The sequence below is a fragment of the Sinocyclocheilus rhinocerous genome, unplaced genomic scaffold (genome assembly GCF_001515625.1).
Source record: "Sinocyclocheilus rhinocerous isolate Xijiao unplaced genomic scaffold, SAMN03320098_v1.1 scaffold147, whole genome shotgun sequence".
In the NCBI taxonomy this organism is placed as follows: Eukaryota; Metazoa; Chordata; class Actinopteri; order Cypriniformes; family Cyprinidae; genus Sinocyclocheilus; species Sinocyclocheilus rhinocerous.
This window is the reverse complement of record NW_015651498.1, coordinates 1,604,723-1,615,665: the sequence shown is the minus strand read 5'-3', so window position 1 is coordinate 1,615,665 and position 10,943 is coordinate 1,604,723. Positions and strand designations below refer to the sequence as shown.

At 32.5% G+C, this 10,943-nt stretch overlaps 1 pseudogene; it reads left to right on the top strand.

Annotated features, from left to right (window-relative positions):
- LOC107712956 (CSC1-like protein 2) overlaps window positions 1-10,943 on the top strand; it is a 67,806-nt pseudogene that overhangs the window by 36,077 nt on the left and 20,786 nt on the right.

The window sequence follows — 10,943 nt, the reverse complement described above, 5'->3', positions numbered from 1 at the left end:
TGTGAATATCTGTTAAACTGTAATTTATTTCTGTGATGCGCAGCTGTATTTTCAGCATCATTACTCCAGTCTTCAGTGTCACGTGATCTTCAGAAATCATTCTAATATGCTGATTTGCTGCTCAAGAAACATTTCTGATTATTATCAATGTTGAAAACAGTTGTGCTGCACAATATTTTTGTGGAAACGATGCATTACCAAAAGTGTGAGGAAAGTAATATTTTACAAAATAAAGAAAGAAAAAAATTATACTTTTATTCAACAATGATGCATTAAATTGATCAAAGGTGAAGGTAAAGACATTTATAATGTTACAAAAGTTTATATTTCAAATACATGCTGTTCTTTTGAACTTTCTATTCATCAAAAAATCCTGAAAAATAAAAAGTATCACAGTTTCCACAAAAATATGAAGCTGCACAACTGTTTTCAACATTGATAATAATCAGAAATGTTTCTTGAGCAGCAAATCAGCATATTAGAATGATTTCTGAAGATCATGTGACACTGAAGACTGGAGTAATGATGCTGAAAATACAGCTTTGATCACAGAAATAAATTATATTTTAACAGATATTGAAATAGAAAACAGTTATTTTAAACTGTAAAAATATTTCAGAATTTTTACTGTATTGTTGATCAAATAAATGCAGTCTTGGTGAGCAGAAGAGACTTCTTTCAAAAACATTATAAAAATCTAACTGTACACAAACGTTTGAACGATAGTGGATGTGTGTATGTATTCATATTTTTATGTATACATTTTTTTTACATTAAAGGGCCGTTTAAGTCATTTATTTTGTGAAATCATTTATTTTCAATAAGAGTTGGTGATTTGTTTTTGACTTTGGATCAAACTCAATGTCTTTATTACCCGTTTCCCAAAGCGCGTTTCCCAGCCCCTCTCGCTCCCTGTGGACTCTATTTGATTTTTCTATGCAACACTAACCTCACGTCAGCCTTATATATGCTCGGAAAGAACCTACGGCCTGTTTAGAGGGCGAAAACTTCCCTCCATCGTTTCGCTTTAAATCACTGTCATGATGAACCAGCATTTCTGCACTTGTTTCTGATGGCGTCCTTGAAAGTCCCCAGAAGCCTTCAGGAGAGAAATTGACTCAACAAAACCCCCAAATAAACTCCCTCAAACTGAAACCTCAGGATCCCTTAAAGTGATTAAGAGCAGTGGTTGACCAATATAGATTTTTTTTTTATGGCCAGTTATAAAGCTGAGATATATGAAATCACAGTATTTAATTTATAGATGGTAAAGACACATGCACGAGATCTGCTGAAATAAATTATATTTATTTTACATTATTTATATCTTCACATAATAATTTGAATGATTAAAAAACAAAAACAGAGTTTCCCAAATTTTTAAATACGAAGGGCCAAAAATAAAATTTGATTGAGGGGAGTAGGCCAAAAGTAAACGTTGCATTATATATACAATCCAACTGTAAATTAAAATATATTAAAAATAATAGTTAAACAAAAATGTTTTTATTTATTTTATTTTTTTTACATTTCAATGTAAAATGGTATGGCATCATGAGCCAACTTTGGCCCATAGGCCCTGGTTTGGGCATCTCTGCTGTAAAATAAACCGATTTATTTCAATTGTAACTTTTACATTGTGTAATCCTAATATAGTTTTTTTTTTTACATTAAAGAAATGGTTAAAAAACAATCAATAAAAAGGAATGGGAGCTTTCTGGGTGTTCTCAGCATCATCAAAATAAAAGTCCTGATTCCAACACCGTGGCCAAACAGAAAAAACGATTGGCCAACAGTTAAAAAATGCCAAATATCAGCCGATATGTCGGCCTTGGTGGTATCGATACATCTGCTAAACACAAAAACTGATTGGCCGATGCAGATAGTTAAAAAAAATGACAATATCGACACATCGGCTATACAGCAATGTTGATATTGACACATTGACCAAACAGAAAAACTGATTGGCCCATACCAATAGTTGGAAAAATGCCAAATATTGGCCGATATATCAGCCGTGGTGATATCGACACATCTGCCAAACACAAAAACTGATCGGCCAGTAGTTTAAAAGCTGTCAAATATCGGCCGATATATTAGCCTTGGTGATATCTACACAACGGCCAAACACAAAAACTGATTGGCCGATGCTGATAGTTGGAAAATGTCAAATATCGATCGCTATATCGGCCTTGGCAATATGTCGGTCGACCACTAATTTAGAGGGAAATGTGTGATTTAGCCTCATCAACAGACGATATATAAAAAACCAGCGTAGGATGGGATTTCCACAGGAAATTTTAACAGGTGACATCCCCTCACAAAATCGGCCCTTGGGATGCCATCTTAAGCCTGTTTTCCAGCCTCTTAAGAGATCAGTGCAGGACTTCAGCATCTCCTGTCTGTCTTCACCTGCGTTCACCTCTAATCCTGCCAGAGAAATCAGCCGGCATCCTCACATACTCTCACCGAGAGCCTTTTATAGGCCTGGCCGGACGTGTTGAAGCCATAAAACCCCCAAGAAGAATTAATAAATGCAGTAATAGTCTGTTTGTTTGTTTGTGTGTGTGTGTGTGTGTGTGAGAGAGAGATGGAGGACAAGTGTGTATGTATGTGTTCATCACACATTCATTGTTTGATGTGCTTTCATTGCAGGGCTTCTGTTCCTGGTTGACAGCCATATTCAGAATAAAGTAAGTGGCTCTTTGGCTCTAACCTGAGGTTGTTAATATCAATAGCACAGCACAGCAGAACACAGTGCTACTGCATGTCCTGACGGTTTCCCAAACTATTTTTGTCAGCTGAGCCCCTTAGACCTAAAGAACCCCTGATTTTAAGTTAATATTTCAATTTCACAACACATTTGCATGTTCACCGTTCTCTAATTTCGGTCACATGACATATAGGTTAACTGAATATTTAATCTTTTATTTTCCACAAAAGTTTTATTTTGATTATTTTCATTTTAATTGTGCATTTTTAAGTTTTAATTTATGTAGATGTTTTTTTATTTTTTTTAATGATTAATTTAAATTGTATATTTTATAATTTCATTCAAGAAGTTTATATATTTAAAAATTATTTTAATTGTACTTTTTATGATTTTCTACATTTTTACTAAACAATTAATTTTATTATTTTAAATAATTTTAACTGTATATTTCATTGTTTTATTCATATATTCATATAATATGTGTTTTAAATATAAATTTTTAGTAAGAGTTTTATTTTTGCTGTAATTTATTTTGACTTTTTTTTTATTATTTATTTTAAGTTAGCATTTTCATGATTTTAATTGATTAGCTTTTTTTCAACTCCCAAACCTCCTGCAGTTCCCTCACAAACCCCAGTTTGAGAAACCCTGCTCCATACTCCATACTATATATTTTATACATATTTTATACAGTGTATTATTTACCCCCTGCTTATACTATATGTTACATAGTCTGCACTCTGCCATCCATACTATGTGCTTCAAATTCCATGCTTCATACTCCATCCTGTATATTTGATATTCTGTTCTTCGTAGTCTGTAGTCCATACTCTGTAATCAAGCATTCTCTCTCTCTCTATCATGAAGTATAAGGGGCGGCTAACGCGAGTCTTGTTCCCCGCAGGGACGAGGAGATCCGGGAGAAGTGCGGTGAAGATGCCGTTCATTACCTGTCGTTCCAGCGGCACATCATCGGTCTGCTGGTTGTGGTGGGCGTGCTGTCGGTGGGCATCGTTCTGCCGGTCAACTTCTCAGGCAACCTGCTGGGTGAGTCCTGGACCGTGGAGGTCAGAGGTCAGCTGTGGGATTGTAGGTGCTGGTTAGAAAGTAGATATTTCACTTAAAATTAGTGATGCATGATACGCGACTTCTGTCTCTGATTGTTAGTTTAGAGTTTATTTATCCAGTCAAAGCTCATTAGTGTATTGTACAAACGTCCAGCTTCAGCTCGGGCTTCACGTGTCTTTCTGCTGTTAAATCTTTACTGATTTTTATCAAGTGAACGTCAGAATAACTGTAGTTTTATTCATTTAATGTTTTTTTTTTTTTAATATTTTTAAATTATTTTAATTGTACTTTTTATAAATTTCAAGCAGGCATTTTAGTTTTATTATTATGATTATGAATTCATTTATTTTAATTGTATATTTTATGATATTATTCATTTGTATAGTGTTTTATTTAGATTTTTATTTTAAAATGATTTTCCTTAATTGCCCATTTTTATGGTTTTATTAATTATGCAGCTTTTTATATTATTTAAAACTTATTTTAATGTTACAATTTTAAAATTGTATTAATTTTTAAGTGTTATATTACAATTCAGTTTAATTGTACTTTTTTATGATTTTAACTTTTAGTAAGCATTTTATTCTAAATGTTATTTAAAAAAAAAAAATGTGTTGTACATATTAGGATTTTGTTCATTTTTAATAAGGGTTTTATTTTGCTATTATTTATTTTAATTTTACATTATGATTTTATTAGTTTTTAGTAAGCATTTTAGAGAGGGGGAGAGAGTTTAAAGGTTCAATAAATGGTTCCATTTAAAAAAAAAATAAAAAAATTATTTACTTTTTTTTGTGACTATTATTTCACATGTCAGGCTTTACAAGGTTAAGTAACAAGTGGAAACATAGACTAAAAAGCATCTGTGTTGAACTTGTGGGCCGTGTACATGTTCTCACATTCAATCCACACCAGTAAAATCATCAGTTCTTGTATCAGCCACAAAGAGCTGTTGATTCTTGCTGATGTTTATCAGCCGAAGATAAAGTTAAAAGATATGCGACTCCCATTATCATCATCATATATTTGTGAGCACAGAGCTGTCCCGTGTCCCGTCTCTCTGCCCTCTCGCGTGGCGCGCTGTAGATTATTATCAGAGGGTTAATCCACAGCGCTCCGCTCCAGTAATGAGATCGGACTTCTATCTGCTCGCCGGGTAATTGGATGCCTGTTGCAGGGAAAGAGGGACGGAGAGAGCGGCTCAAAGACACAAAAACTAATGGGAAGAGGTCAAAGAGATGAGTCCTTAGAGACGGGAACAATGTGGACAGAGTCAAAGAGGACAGAGAGTTCAGTCAGAAACATGCTTGACGCAGATGTTTGGCCAGGAAGAGGTCGTCTGAGCGACATGTAAAGCCACCAATGACAGCTTATGTTGTTTTATGAGCCATTTAGGCATGCAAGGGAAAATAACAAAAGAAAATATCTACTTTCTCCGCTTGTGACACATTGCATCAAAAGATGAAATTTCAAATCTATAGTTCTTGTGTACTGTATGTTTCAGACCGGGCCGGTGTTACTTAACTAACATTGATATACTACTGTAGTTTTCAGTAATATTTTGAATTAGTTTCTGGTTTTATATTTTCTGTTTTCATTTTAATTTTAAAGTAATTTTATTGTGTGTTTTTTATCTTTTTTTATTTTAGTTTATTTAGCTTTATTTATAAATTTTTAGTATTTATTTAGTATTAATTTAGTTTTCTCACTATCTCCTAATTCGCTTTATCTAATAAGCAATTATTAAAATATTATTTGAAATATTATTCATTCTCTCTTTATTTTTTCTGTTTGTTAAGAGATCATGTATCCAAGTCTTTTATTTGATTCTGTTGACTCTAGTCCAGATTTCTGTCTCTTCATCATTTTGGATTTTTTAAATTATTAATATTATTTATTGTATTTATTTTATTTTTCAATTTGATTTTCTATTTTAATTTGATTGATTTTGATGTATTAATTTTGTTTTGTTTCATATTTTAACTGTATTGTTTTAGTTGTTTTTATTTACTTTTAATGCATTTATTTATCTTTGTTTTATTCATTTAATTATTAATGTCTATTATTATTTGCTTTTTATATATTTATTTAACATTTTATTTAAAAATTTAATTCTTTTGTGTTCTGTGACTGCGTTCAGCACACAAAATGAATCACCCGTTTGTTAGCTTTCAAAGCACAAATGAAGTTGTTGTTTTTATTTCTTTCCTCAGAAAACAACGCATACAGCTTTGGACGCACAACGATCGCCAACTTGAATTCCGGGTGAGACGGTTTATTCATTGCACATCTATTCCAAACCACCCCAGTTACGCTTTAATTGAAGAGGTCATGATGCATTTTGAGTGTTCTGGTTAAGTGGACGTGTCTCTTTCTCTCTGTGATTCAGGAATAACCTCTTATGGCTGCACACGTCATTTGCCTTCATGTACCTGCTCCTCACCGTCTACAGCATGAGACGCCACACGTCCAAGATGCACTACAAAGAAGATGATCTGGTACCATGTGAACCGCATCAATTTAGAGGAACAGTTCTTTTTTAACCCTCATAATACATTCGGTCTGTTTTGACCTGGAAGAGATGCATAAGAAAATTCTATAAAAAAAAAATTTTAGTAAGGGAACAAAACTTTTCAAATGCAAAGTACACCATTTATTTTTTCAGATTTGTTACAATTATTTTTTGAGAGATACAACCATTTAAAAAAAACAACAACACAATATTACAAGTTAAATTAGGTGCAATTATCTAGCCTTTTCCCCGTATCTCACACACTTTGCATTGATAAAAATGAACATGTACGCTTATTAACGAACCATTGCAGCTTGAAAAATGCTTCACTTTTTCCATCTAAAATTGAAAGTTTATGCAAGTAAAATTTTAATTTTTTTTGTTTGAATCTTTTCAAAGTAATATTTATGTTGTTTTGATGTTAGTTTGTTAGAAATAATATGTAGTTTCCATAAATTTGGAATGTTTCTGAGCAATCATGAGTAATAAATTCAAAAGAATTCAATTAAATTACATTAATTCCAATGTGGTTAACACTGATAATTCTCAGATTAAATGTTCGTAGAAATTTCTTAGTTATATATTCAAATATAATAACTCAAAACCTTGAAATGTTTTCACATTCACTCAATAATGAGAAGTTGCTGATCAGATACAATATGGTTTTAGATGACAAATATCATAACGATTCTTCAGCTCTAAACGGACCCGTAATGTGAAAATAATATACAGATTTTAAATGCATTATGTGGGTTAAATGAAAAAGTGCAACATGAACATTTTGCTAAACATCTCTATACAGGTCATACAGGTTTGCAACATTGTTAAATGATTTTTTTGGCTGAACGTTTCCTTTATTTTGTATACAGTAATAACAGGAAAAGCCATCTGGAGACGTCTTGTGACGTGTGCAGCTCATCGTAGCTAAAGCGACGAATGCTGTAACGCTTGTGAAATATTCATGAAGTCCGTCTATTGCGCTGACCTACATTTCTGAGCCGAGCGTTTAACCTTGATCCGCGCTGCAACGTCCTTCAGCGTCTGTAAAAGCATGTGTAAATAACCCAAATATCATGTTTTCCTCTCTCTCCTCAGGTGAAACGCACTTTATTTATCAACGGCATCTCCAAATACGCTGAAGAAAGCCATATAAAACAGCACTTTGAGTAAGATGACTCTTTTTCTCCTCTTTATGCTTTAAACACTCATCGCATTTACATCCTAAATGGGTCACTGGAATAGCTGCCCACTGTAAATCATGTAAAATATTAATATCACGTGTGTGGTTTGTATGTTAGCGGGCGCCAGGAATGTGAATGTTCTCCATGGAGCTCGCAATGAGCTGCCAGCGAGCTCCGCTTCTGCAAGCATCTGCCGTAATTGTCTAAATGAGTGTTTTAAATTCGATTCATGAGGCCGATCAGCCAAAAATGAGTGTGATGAGGTGCTGGGGAGGAGCTATGAATAGACTCGAGAGTCTAATGTCATTTTACCTGTTTCCTCCAGCTGAAATCAGAGGAAAACTTCACAGGCTGCTCGTTTACTGTAATGAAGAGCAGTGGAGACTTTCAGATGATTAGTTAAAGATACTGTCCACTGCCGTTCAAAAGTCTGGGGTCAGTAAGATTTTAATGTTTTAAAAAAGCCTCTTCTGCTCACCAGGGCTGCGTTTATTTGATCAAAAATACAGTAAAAATTCTGAAATATTATTAGAATGTAAAACAGCTGTTTTCTATGTGAATATCTGTTAAACTGTAATTTATTTCTGTGATCAAAGCTGAATTTTCAGCATCATTACTCCAGTCTTCAGTGTCACATGATCTTCAGAAATCATTCTAATATGATAATTTGCTGCTCGAGAAACATTTATTATTATTGGCAATGTTGAAAACAGTTGTGCTGCTGAATATTTTTGTGGAAAGCGTGATACATTCATTTTTTTCAGGATTTGTTGATGAATAGAAAGTTCAAAAGAACAGCATTTATTTGAAATAGAAATCTTTTGTGACATTATAATGTGTCCTCAATTAAAAATATTAATTTCTAATTTAAAAGAATCTTACTAATAAATAGACTTATAATATTTGATTATTTTATTGTCAATTAATCAATTAAAATGTAGTTAGTATAACAATAAAATAATGCATTTTAAATGTAACTTTTTAAATTTAGATTTTAAAAAGGAATTTGTTTGTTAGCAATCATGCAGAAAATATTTTTTCTCATTGTTTACATAAAAGTAACCAATAAATGTTGATTATATTATACCTCAGTGGATATTTAAACATTAATTAAACGATTTCAAATAAGTCCATTTATAAAGTGATTATTCATATTTTTTACGCAGCTGTTTACATGAAAGCAACCAATAAATGTTAACTACGTTAGTAGATTATTTAAAAATGAATAAAATGGTGATGCAATTTTATTTTTCAGGATTCTTTGATGAATAGAAAGTTCAAAAGAACAGCATTTATTTGAAATATAAACTTTTGTAACATTGTGAATGTCTTTATAGTTGAATGCGGCCTTGATGAATAAAAAGTGTCAATTTCTTTTCAAGCAAAGAAAAACTTACTGACCGCAAACATTTGAACAGCATTTATACATAATAAAAGTAAATCACAACAAAGGATTTGCACACAAATGAAAGGAAATCTTATTTTACACACTGTTTACACAGTGTACTCCAAAACTGTGAAAATCTGTTCTCTCATTTCCAAATAATGTAAATTGCACGTGTTTGAAATTCCCACGATTCTCTGTTCACCAGAGTGATTTGTGTTGTAGCTGATTGTCTGGTATCGTAGTCGTACTGAGATGTTGATTTCTTCGTTTGTGTCTCACAGACAGGCGTACGAGAACTGCATTGTACTGGAAGCACGCGTTTGTTACAACGTGGCCAAACTGATGGCCCTCAACGGCGAGAGGTGAGATTCAAGTTTTGAATGAATTGCTCAGATTTGATTCAGGATAGGAAGCATTTAAGTTTGTCTTTTAGGTTCAGAAATGAGTCTGTAAATGATCAGCGCGTTTCTCAGAGAAGGGACAGAGCGGTGTGGAATAAAGGTAAATTATGTGAAAAATAATGCATTTTTTAAAAGACGAATCATTAACACATGTTAGACTGCACCCCATAAACACAATCAAGCCTACAAAAAAAAAAACGGTGAACCACCTCTTTAAATATCTACTGAGGTATAATATAGTCAACAATTATTGGTTGCTTTCATATAAGCAAATATGTAAAAAATGAATAAATTGGCTTAAAATTATGTTATACGTCAGTAGATATTAATTTAATTAAATTTCTTGTAAACAGTTGTGTAAAAATATTAATAATGACTTTAGAAATCAACTTATTTAAAATAATTTAATTAAAAATATAAATAATCATTTTATAAATTGACTTAATTAAACTTGTTTATATTATACCTCAGTGGATATTGAAACAATAATTAAATAGTCAACATACAATATATTGTTTGCTTTCATATAAACAAGTAGGCAAAAAAATTTATAATTCACTTTATATATTGACTTGTTTATTTAATTAATGTTTAAATGCATACTGATATAGTCAATATATGATATATATAGTCTAATAATATTTATATATTATTATTATTAGACGCATATAAACTATATTAGACTATATATAGTCTAGTAATATTTATACCTATAATATAGTCAATATTTAATGATTTCCTTCATGTAAAATTTTTTTATGATTTATGAATTCTTTTTTTAAATGGAATTTAAAATTACATATATTATAAAATATATAATTTTATTGTTTGAACTTGATGAATTGACAAAAATAATTAGAATTAGAATTTAATCAAAATCAAGTATTCCATATAGCCATGAAATAAGTTCAGAACATATTCTGATCATATTAAAGTGATCTATTTACATGTTTATTTTTTAATTACTTCTTAATGAGATGATTTTATTTTAATCAATAATTTTTAAAGCCACACTAGTTTAATGAACTCCCGTAGCGTGTCCTTGAATAAGAATCGTTCAGAGGAAATGAAAACTCTTCTGGGAGGAAGTTTCAGGAGGCTTGCGTTTGCTGATGTTTGCTGATGCAGTCGTGCCGTACATCTGTGTGGTGTTGCAGGAGGAGGCCGTGAGTTATTACACCAAGCTGGAGGCCAAACTGAAAGAGGAGTACAGGAAGGAGAAGGAGAAAGTCAACACCAAGCCGCTGGGCATGGCGTTCGTCACCTTCCAGAACGAGGCCATGACTGCAATGTGAGTATGAGACGAGCGACACGTGAGCTTTAGAAAACAAACAGCACTAGCTACAAATAAACATAACAAATATTGTGTAAAATAAATTGTTGCAAAATATATGAAGAGTTAATTTGCAAAAAAACAATAAATGCCACTTAAAAAAAATGCAGTGCATTATTCTCCACATATAGCACGATCTGAACCCTAAACACGTTTTGTCAAAAAAGCCGGTTTTTTCCACTTTCAAAGCATCGCGAGTTCACGTTTTACTGCAGAAGTCGACAAGCGCCCTTGTTGTTTCTGAACAGAAGCCGATAAGTCCATTTTAGCGAATCAGCGCGCTGTATTCAGGTCAGGTGACAAGGCTACTTTCACTTTGAAAAGACGTGCTAGCTGAGAGGAGTTTCG